This window comes from Abramis brama (genome assembly GCF_963993115.1).
Source record: "Abramis brama genome assembly, chromosome: 20".
Lineage (NCBI taxonomy): Eukaryota > Metazoa > Chordata > Actinopteri > Cypriniformes > Leuciscidae > Abramis > Abramis brama.
This window is the reverse complement of record NC_139982.1, coordinates 14,059,003-14,070,871: the sequence shown is the minus strand read 5'-3', so window position 1 is coordinate 14,070,871 and position 11,869 is coordinate 14,059,003.

Below are 11,869 nucleotides of genomic sequence, written 5' to 3'. Positions count from 1 at the left end.
GCTTTGCGGCTTTATGGAAAAAACAGAGAAATGTCATCTATCAGAAGTTCTTCATCCTACTTATGTTTGACATATTGTTAAGAAACCCCAAAAGCTCTGACGCTCAGAGAAAATCTGCCAGGTCTCAAGTCTAAGGTCTCACAATGAGGATATCCAACACGTTGTTTTTGCTTTTAGAGTTATTGCCAGACTTTGAAGAAATGTTGTAAAAATAGGTCAAACCCAAAGGGCGTATGATGTGACAAACAATTCCTACTCTAAAATATATGTGTCTAACAACAGAATTGTTTTGAATGCCATTTTGGTCTCAATGAAAAGAAAATGTTTCCCACACACTTTCCACCTCAGCCATTGGTCAAAAAACTAGGTAGTCACGCCCCCCAAAACCTATACCATTGGTTGAGTCACTGTTGCCATGTCTGGCTGCTTGTTTTGATGAAGCCACAATGCTTACTGTTTTTCAGGGAAATCGAGAGAAACGTGACTAAAGAACTTTGTGACGGAATTACTATAGAATGATGGAATTATTTTTTTAATAAAAGAAAGTTTACAGTTAGGCCAAAGGTCTGTGAAATTATTCTCATCTTCCTATGAAGATGATTCAAAACTTGATTTCTCCATAAACCAAATAGTATCCACAATAGTATGTATGGTGTCTATATATTACAGTGACATTAATAAAATACTTAGGATTCCATTTATACATGCTTATACTTATTATGTCTCATGGTGGAAGGTTTTTTGAGAAAACAGCTCCATGTTTGGATAGTTGCCATTGGGACACAAAACAGAGCAACTACACTGATGACCTTACATGGATCCGTCTTAACAAATACATTTGTGGGAAGTTTACAGCAAGGCAGCAGCTGGTGGGATTCAGGAGTCATCCATTCTTGAGATCGCCTGAAGGGCTCGTTGTCATCTAAGGAAACTCGCAATGGAATGGATCGCAATGAGTGGTGAGACCTGACCAGAGTCGATCGTGATGATTTTGGCTTTTTCTATCTGATATTGCTTGAAAAGTATAAAATTAAATGTAAATTAATCAACTCAATTACAATACATCACATATATCAACATTTGCAGAGAAAATGCCCTTACGAAAAAGAAGTTTATTCATGTGTGCTATTAGTATTCTTTTAAACTAAAAATAACAAATACTTTCAGTCTAGTTTTTATGTACATCTCAAAAATATACTTTATGTACTTCTCAGAAATATACTTAAAATTAAAGTTAAGTATACTGACAGAAAAGTCTAAGTATATTTGGCCTATACTTGTATTCAATCTTTTGATCGAGATATACTTAAAAGTATAATTAAGTATTCTAAGTGTACTTGGCTTGTAGTTGTGTTTACTCTTTTGATTGAGTAGCCTATTAAATACTTTTTACACAATGTTTTACATACTATCTTATAAACTTACATTGTTTAAAAAAATATATTTATAAAAAAAAGTTTACTACTGTTAAACTTAAAGTATACTTAAAAGTACAATTTCACTTTTAAAATTTAAAACAACAAAGTGGGCCGCTTTTGTCCCAAGTAGTATTGAAACAGTACACTTACAAGTACACTTCTAGTTCATTGATATTAGTATACTTACTACATAAAGTATACTTAAAAATATACTTGAACTTTACTTAGGCTAAGTATACTTAAAATTAACTTAAAGTATACTTACTGTTTGTAAGGGTGTGCCATTGCAAATTAAAATCAGTTCAAAAGTATTTCTTATTATTTAAAACATTATTTTTAAACAATGATATTGCTTGTTTGAGTGAGTGGTGAATGTCTAAATTAATGAAAAAACAAAAAAAACTTTATCCCTCTCTCTTGACCTGTGATAGGAGGAGTTTCACAGTTTTCCAAGTTCACGCCACATTAAAGTAGCATCGGGACTCACTCTGCTACGTTCAGTCAAGACTCTCTGTAAAAATACAAAGATGACCACAGAATTATTTTCCTGACATTACAATCTTTCAGTGTTTTTGAAGTACCTTTCCAAAGCCTTGATTTCAACATTCTGTATAATGTGTCTTCTAACACAGGCTTGAATTAAAGGTTTTCCAAAGATTTCCATGCCCTGTTTGGCTGAGGGTAGGTGTCCCAAGTTTTACCATAATTACACAGTGGAAGCATAATTGACTTTTGTTTGAACACAAACAAAACTAGCTTGTTGAAACTCAGGTGGAGCAGGCCAGCAATCAATTTTGAATGTACCCATTCTGTCATTGGAAGAGTGTGTTAAAGTAAGAAAGTAAGAATACATGAGATTTTCCTGAAGCATTTTCTCAAATGTGTTAAACTAGAGTAGCCTACAATAAACTCACTGCAGAGACAGACATTGTACCAGACATTCCCCAGAGCAATATTCGGTTAACTGTCAGTGGTAACAGTATCGGATTGTCCAGTTCCTGGATCACTGTGTTCTGGCATTAAACTTCCTTGATCTTGAACAGTTTAAAGAGATAGTTCACCCAAAAATGAAACTTCTGTCATTAATTACTCGCCCTCATGTCGTTCCAAACACGTAAGACTTTTGTTCATCTTCAGAAAACAAAATATATTTTTGATGTATTGATGTATTTTTGATGAAATATGAGAGCTTTCTGTTCCTCCATTGACAGCTACACAACTACCACTTTGATGCTTCAAAAAGTTCATAAAGAGATCGTAAAACTAATCCATATTAATTCCGTGGTTTAATAAAAAAAATTCTGAAGAGAAAAAAAAAACCTTATTTTTTTGAATCAATGTTTATATGTGAATAAAAGCCTAAATTAAATCTGTTCATCATATAAAGCGATCACGTCTCATCATATAAAGCGATCACCAATCAATTCATATGGATTAGTTTTACGATCTCTTTATGAACTTTTTAAGCGTCAAAGTGGCAGTTTTCGTTTCGTAGCAGTCAATGGAAGGACAGAAAGCTCTCAGATTTGATCAAAAATATCTTTATTTGTGTTCTGAAAATGAACGAAAGTCTTACAGGTTTGAAATGATATGAGGGTGAGTAAATGATGATGATAATTGTTTGTTTTTTTTTTGGGGGGGGGGTGAAATATCCCTTTAAGGTCTTCTTCAAAAGAGATGTAATGGGTCAAGGACATGACGCTCATATTTTTGGTCATATCTTAACTTACTAAAAAATTCTTAACTTAATCAGAAATACAGCAGAGTATTTCATTTTACACATGGGGTACTTTTTTATCCCTGTATGAACCAAACCCATATTAAGTGTTTGCTGCCAAAAGCAAACAAATCTTTTTTTTTTCTTTTTTTTTTTATCTGGCCATAGAACGTTTGAAAAGTAACTGACACTACTGGAACTTCAAACGGGACGTGTTCTATGGTCAGATAAAACGTGTAAAATGAAATACTCTGCTGTATCTTTAATGCTGTGGGCCTAATTTTCTGCCAGAGGTCCTGGGCATCTTGTTCAGATGCATGGCATCATGGATTCGATCAAATACCAAGAGATAAAAAATGAAAACCTGACAACCTCTGCTAGAAATCTTATAACGGGCCATGTTTGGATCTTCCAACAGGACAGTGATCCAAAAACAAACATCAAAATCAAAACGAAAATGGGTCACTGAGCACAAAACTAAGCATCTGCAATGGCCATCCGAGTCCCCTAAACTGAACCCTATAGAAGATGAGTGGGGTGAACTGAAGAGAAGAAGCACCAACATGAACTTGTGAATCTGAAGGATCTGGAGAGATTCTGTATGGAGGAATGGTCTCTGATCTCTGGTCAGGTGTTCTCCAAACTCATCAGGCATTATAGGAGAAGACTCAGATCTGTTATCTTGGAAAAAGGAGGTTGCAAAAAGTATTTAATAAAAGGGGGCAAATAATTGTTCCCAACATGTTTTGGAGAAAAACATTTATTTCATAATGTGATTTTTCCCCCACTTTCAATTCTTTTACTTCAATGAAAGGTTAGATTTTTGCTATTTTTTAAAATAAAATATCAAAAGGATTAACAATGCAGATTTATTTTTTACAGCCATCTTTAATCATATTTACCAAGGGGGCAAATAATTCTGACCAGCACTGTAATTTTTTATTTTATTTTTTATTTTTTTAAACCTTCTATAAATGATTTTCAAAATATGTTGATGATTTGTCCTTTTTTTCAAACCAGTTTCAAAGTAGGGGTTTGGAATGACTTCTGTCCTTCCAAGTGTGCTGTTTGATCATATGTGGTGCAATATGTTTCTCATTCTCCGTATTTCCTGATTTGTGGGAAACTGGACCCCTTTATCTGGAACAAATAGTGCACTGTGCCTCCATCACTAACCGCTTATCCATATCACTCTGTTCTCCAACCCTCCGTGGCCCGGCACTCCCTGTGCGGTTTCCCACAACCTTCTGCACTGCTACTGTTGGTGGATATGGTATCTGTTGATGTCAGGGGCTGGAAAATATGTCTGAAAGAGACAGATTGGGAGATGATGATGAGTGGGGTTTCTTGGAAAGTGATGTAGTTTTGCCCTCTTCAATTTAAGAGGCCTTTAAAAGCTGAACGAAGCAGGGTAGTTGCGAGATCACCTGAGTAAAACCACCTGGTATGCTGCCCATTTCCTGTTAAATTTATTCACTGTCTACGCTGCCATGGTAACAAGCAGAGGTTAGAAATATGTTTTCATAACTTATGAAATGGATAGTTGAGGTAAACCCCTGTGTGTGCACATCATTGCTTGACAATTCTCCATAAAAAATGTTGAATGTGCGTGACAGTCTGAACAGATGCATTAACAGCCGTTCGCTCAAATTAAAACGTTTCTTTTTCATTTTCACAATGAACATTTTTCTTTATCTGAACAGGCCTTTAATGCTTAAAATGCCTATGATGTTAAACCGGGTGTGTTGAACAAAACATTATACAGGTAATTGCTATAGGGTTGTGATGAAAATAGTAAATTTATCGATTTTAATCAATTCCCATTGATTACGTTCACTCTGCCAGTTTTTGGGATTGATAACCACATTTACTTACATGTGTGGGTCTTGAAGTGTCCCGTTCATACAGCAACAGTACCGTATAGTTTACTGCCTGTATGAACGTGCACCGAGAGTCAAGCCCTTATTCTCTTACCAGTAACCAGCCTGTGACCAAAGTAATAACAAACATGGCGACGTCCATAAAACTGTTGAGCTGCGAGTTCATCTGTCAAATCTTCATTAACCGACAGCAGCTTTTATATATGGGTGGAGAACGGAGCATTTGAGCAGATGTGCGCAGAACAGTTCCGGTGGAGAACAGTGACTGTATCTAAAACCTTCAGATGACACACAGCTCAAATCTCCGTCGCTGTAAGTTACTGAAAGCGAAACCACACACGAAAACATATTTGGTTACTAACATAACCTCAGTTCCCTGAGAATAGGGAATGAGTGTTGCATAGCTAGATGCTATGGGAAAGCTCTTTTTATCCAAAATATTGATGCCTTTATTTTAAAATGCAGTGAAGCAACTGCACATCCTATGGACAGGAGGCTGAGATGCGCGAACCAATCAGGGCGCTTCGCGGCAGAGCCCGTCAGAAGGGGCGTGGCTTATGACTATATAAGCCCGGCCAGCTTATAGAGTCAGGTTAAATCGACTGAAGCGAAACACCCGACCAAAGTGGTAGCACGGCAGGGTACGCAACACTCGTTCCCTATTCTCAGGGAACCGAGGTTACATCAGTAACCGAATACGTTCCCTTTCGAGAACGGTCACTTTGTGTTGCGAATCTAACAAAAGTGGACGGCGAGGACCAACCTGCCGCCGCACAGATATCTTCTATTGGTACACCACTAGACCAGGCCCAAGAAGAGGCCATGCCTCTGGTAGAATGGGCTCTCACACCTATGGGGCACTGAAGGCCCATAGAGGTGTAAGCTAGAGAGATAGCATCCACTATCCACTATCAACGCAGTGCTGGCCCCTTTAAGGAAGCGAATGATGAGATCGCACGGGAGCGTGGAAAGCTGCTATGGCTGCTACGTATACTTTGAGCATGGAGGGGGTCCTGCCCGTGTCCAGTAGCTCCTGTAGAAAAGAGAGTACTTGATGTAACTCACATGCAGCTGGTTCTACACCCCAGTTCGTGAACACTGCCCACTTCGAGGCATAGAGGTGTCTGGTAGACAGAGCTCTGGCCTCTCTTATGGTGTTCTGGACTCCCTCTGGGGAGTGTAGGGTCCACAGGTCCAGGCGGGGATGCCAGATTGATCCATCAGAGGGGCTCTGCACGTGGAACAGTTCGTGAGAGGCATTTGCAACCACGCTCTAGGAAATTTGCTCTTAAAGCAGGTGTTGCGACGGCGAACACATTGAAAAGCTTTGAAAAGGATATAGGCTTCTCTAGGCTTTCAGGTTAACAGTGATTTCAGGGAGGCTGTGCTCTGAATCTGCTTAGCTGGCAGGTTGCTCGTTCCGCTGCAAGGTGCACTTCGATGGCGAGATCTCTGGAGAAGTCAATCTGACTCTGTGGCGAGCTGGCCGGGCTTATATGGTCATAAGCTACACCCCATCTGGTGGGCTTGGATGCGCTCTGGCGGGAAGCGCCCTGATTGGTTCGCGCGTCTCAGCCTCCTCGCCATAGTATGTGCTCTATGCTCGATGTGCATCTGCACTGCGTTTTAAAAATAAAGGCTTCAATATTCTTGAGAAAAGGAGTTTTCCCATAGCGTCTAGCTAGACGCAACACAAAGTGACCGTTCTCGAAAGGGAACCCGCAACACACTGTAGACACGCGTTTGTGTAGCGCAGAGCGACTCTCTCACACTGTATGACGTGACAGACAACTAGTTGTGCAGTCTGGTTCCGTTCACACAGCGCAGGTTTTCCAAGAATGCGGTTGTGAGTCTCGAAAATGTACAGGTGTGAGTTTGGTTATAGAATATGGTTCTCACTTCCGTAAATAACGAAATCCTATTCTCAGGGAACCGAGGTTACATCAGTAACCGAATACGTTCCCTTTCGAGAACGGTCACTTTGTGTTGCGAATCTAACAAAAGTGGACGGCGAGGACCAACCTGCCGCCGCACAGATATCTTCTATTGGTACACCACTAGACCAGGCCCAAGAAGAGGCCATGCCTCTGGTAGAATGGGCTCTCACACCTATGGGGCACTGAAGGCCCATAGAGGTGTAAGCTAGAGAGATAGCATCCACTATCCACTATCAACGCAGTGCTGGCCCCTTTAAGGAAGCGAATGATGAGATCGCACAGGAGCGTGGAAAGCTGCTATGGCTGCTACGTATACTTTGAGCATGGAGGGGGTCCTGCCCGTGTCCAGTAGCTCCTGTAGAAAAGAGAGTACTTGATGTAACTCACATGCAGCTGGTTCTACACCCCAGTTCGTGAACACTGCCCACTTCGAGGCATAGAGGTGTCTGGTAGACAGAGCTCTGGCCTCTCTTATGGTGTTCTGGACTCCAGGTCTCCGGGTACCCATTGAGGGGCCATACGTGTAGGGTCCACAGGTCCAGGCGGGGATGCCAGATTGATCCATTTGCCTGCGTGAGGAGGTCCTTCCTCAGCGGTATGGGCCATCCCCGTCGTGCAGAGGATACGCTTGGATGCGCTCTGGCGGGAAGCGCCCTGATTGGTTCGCAGTCTCTCAGCCTCCTCGCCATAGTATGTGCAGTTACTGCAGCACAGCCAATTCGCCTTATTCACCTCGAACGTTCCACCGAGCCTGAGGGGTACACTTACCACTTCCGGGAGTTCTTACAACGCGAGTTCTCAGTGCAATGGCGCCTCACTGCTGTGTTCCCCGATGCACTTCAATTAAGTAGGTTGTATCAGTAGATAAAGAGCTCCCGCACACTATCGTTAAATTTCCTGATAAAGTGTGTGAACGAAATGTTGATAATAAATATTTATTTTAATTGCAAGTAACGATAGTGTGCGGGAGCTCTTTATCTAAGGTCCTCTCTTTTAAAATTGTAATTTTTATTCAAATATCTAGCATTGTTATGTAAATCTCTACAACTGAAATCTTAATATCCACATATTCAAAACTTGAATAGAAAGTGTTCATCTTTACGAATCTGTACAAAGTCTTAACCATCATTATTGTTCTTCTTTATGAATCTATACAAATATGTGAACTTGTATTGTTACCATAGCACCTTATCATGGTCAGTGTATCACAGGATCAGTCCCTGTCAGACCTTATAATCACTTCTCATGCTCTTTACTTTTACATGTGAGTGATTTGATTGTTTTACATGTATGTGTGTGTATGTACAGTATAAGCTACTGGATGTGTACCTATCTAAAGAATAAAGTACAATTGTATTACACATGGATGATGTCCTTCATAACTTTATAATTTAATATACCAGAATATCATAAAACATTAAAAAAAAACATTGATAGGCACACTGGTCTAGGTTTGTAAAGGTAACCATGTACATAGAAGTATGGAAAAGGAACCGGAACAGGTCAGAACATAAGAAATTACATTAGGAACAAACCATTTTGTATCGTTAATTCGGGCAGACAGGAAAGATTGGTGGTCCACACTGGAAGATCGTATGCGTCGGAGTCAAACTTCCGGGTTTGTGTACCCCTCAACGGCGTTCGAGTTTTCAAAATGGCCGCCAGGTGAATAAGGCGAATAGCAAGCTAGACTCTCTGCTCTATGCTCGATGTGCATCTGCACTGCGTTTTAAAAATAAAGGCTTCAATATTCTTGAGAAAAGGAGTTTTCCCATAGCGTCTAGCTAGACGCAACACAAAGTGACCGTTCTCGAAAGGGAACCCGCAACACACTGTAGACACGCGTTTGTGTAGCGCAGAGCGACTCTCTCGCACTGTATGACATGACAGACAACTAGTTGTGCAGTCTGGTTCCGTTCACACAGCGCAGGTTTTCCAAGAATGCGGTTGTGAGTCTCGAAAATGTACAGGTGTGAGTTTGGTTACTCACTTACTTCCGTAAATAACCAAACTGTGTGTGTGAGTGTAACCAGGACTCAAATACAGGACTGACGCTGCTGTGTAAATGTGGCTATTTAAATCCCAAGGATCAATCTTTGGTCTATGCTGTTTTCAGTTGAACTTCACTGCTTCACATCAAATAAATCACAATAAGCCTTGTGTACATTTAAAATGAAACATCTCAAATGCAAGTCTCAGGTTTCAGGTTCTGTCAGTTTTATCATGAAATCCAAATAATACCATTTTCGCTCTCTTCAATGTGGCGCAACAGATCACTGTAGCACCTCAGTTCAAACATGTGAACCGATCAACTCTCTCTCTTTACTACTAATTATAGAAGCTGAATGAACATCAGAAGGTATGTTGAAAGATTGAGTAGAACTTCGAAGTGTATCATGTCTCATGTAATCATTTAAACGTGTTTAAACCGTGGAAAAACGTCAATAAAACAGCTTGTTAACGTGATGTATTGTTACAAAGCCATTCAATAACCGTAGCTTGATAGTTAGCTAGAAAAAAAAAATTGCTAAATATATTCACTATAATATGGTATATATTCTTTTTTTTTTTTAATATGGTATATATTCGTAACTTAACATTTTCTTTGATATTTAATGTATATTTGAATAAATCCGTATTACAGAATTTAATCGAATTGCAAACTTGTGAATCAAAATCAAATTGGTTGAACTGAATTGCAAAAAGATTTTCTTCAAACTGTAACTCCACCATAAAAAATAGTTGTCCTGAAAGAGAAAAGTAGAAGAAGAGAGTTATACGAATGCCTGCCATAGCGCCCCTTGTGGCAACACTGAGAATGCAGCACTTTTTTCTTTTTTCTTCTTTGTGTTATGAATTGCAGATTGGCACATTTTGGAATGACAACCAAACTTGAGTGCATTTTTACATTATTAAATATAGGAGAGAGAGAGAGAGAGAGAGAGAGAGAGAAACATCTCCCATCATAACAATCTGTTTTTCACTAGCGGCTAAGACAGAGAGAGAGAGAGAGAGAGAGAGAGAGAGAGAGAGAGAGAGAGCTATTCATACCCCTATCTATATGTCTTGAGTCAGAGTCAAAAACATCCAGCTGTTTTGTATTACTTTCCCCTTTGGTTCATTGAGGCATAATTACATTCTGACTTCATCGGAACCTTAGCGTGACCTCTGCTCCTGTCAGACACACACAAACACGCACAGACGAGATCGCACAGCGCTCACACTGCCACCACAATGAACCTCAGACTCAATCCCAGTCGCCCCTGGAACACAGCGGGGGGACGAAAGGGTGAAAACGAGACCCACGTAAAAAACACACCACTGTTTCCCTTCATTTGGGGAACCCGCGGCGTGCCTCACTGGAAACCATTGCTAATCAGGCCCAATTTTTTGACCCTTTGCTGTGTTTGCTCCTTCTCATTTCACTCTCCCCCGCTCGATGTCTCTCATTTGGAATGATGTCATGGATTTTCCAGCTACACATTTGGAGGGCTTTTTTCTTTCTTTCTCTCAATTAACCAACAGGGCTTCCCCACATCAAACCGCTAGAGACGTTTTCCCTTTTTAAACTACTATGAAATGCATCCCCCAGATGACTAGCTCATTGTTGATTTTTAAGTTAAATTTTTTTGCTTACACATGGAAGGGCATTGCATCTGTCTATTCACCAATGCAAACGTTACAGACGTCATAAGCCTGAATGTCCTTGTGATGTGTATAAATGATGTCTAAACATCCAATAAATATTATTTTCTTCCATTAGCTGGATATCAATGGCCGATAAAACTATAAATGTGAGCAATTAAGTCTTTTCAAAGCCCATCTGCAACTGGAGGGCCAGTTCCAGAGCTTTCCCAAGACTCTTCACATGACTTTTTTACATTTCATAAATTATGCATTTGCTGTGTACTCACAGTATTATGCAACTAAATCTAGTTGTAATAATTCTCACCAAAATATCGCAAATGTTCATGTGTGTTTGAACTGCGTGTACTGAAGAATGAGTTATGGTGCACTAAAGCCAGTACATTTTCTGGATATATTTCTTTTGGTTGTCATTTGGAAAGAAAGACGGGTCTATTTCACCACATTTTTCTTCTGTGCTCATTTTGAAGTACTCATAAATATCTCCTCTTTATAGAACACTGCTATTTTTTATTAAAACCTGACTTGATAAATGTGTATTTTAGTTATTTGTCCTTTTCGTGATCTATTTAAGTATTGGACCACGGCTGGCTACATATCAGTGTCAATAAGAGGCCATCAGGTGGGAGGCTTTAGGGACCATGTATGATTGTTTCTCGCATTCAACCTTTACTGGCATGGTAAAACTATTTAAAGAAAACAGTATCCAATCTAAGAGTATATGTGTTTGAATGCAGAAGCTAAGAAAGTCAACTCAATTTAATGGTAACATTTTAGTTTAGGGTCCAATTCTCACTATTATCAACTAGTTGCTTAATGGGAATATTACTAGGTTATTGGCTGTTTATTAATACTTAAAGCACATATTTATGCCTTATTCTGAATGACCATATTCTACGTCCCTTAACCCATACCCAACTCCTAAACTTAATTAACTTACTAACAACCTCACGCACCATTTTCAACTAAAGACAGAAAACGTTTTATGTGTTTTGGCCGTTAATTTTGTTTTGGATGCCTGTAAATGCAAACATTTGAAAACGGGTTTCAATGTTTTTGAAAACGATATTGTTATTATCTCTGTGTAAATTACAAAAATGTGAATTTGTGAAAACAGTGATGTCATGCGTTTGCGTATTAAGTGTTCAGATAGGCATGTTGTTTTTCTTTAGAAAGTGACATCGCCACCTACTGGCCTGGCAGCAGAATACAGCTTTTTTATTGTTTTTTATGCAGTTGCGTGAACAGGGATCGGTAGGAGAACTTTGTCGT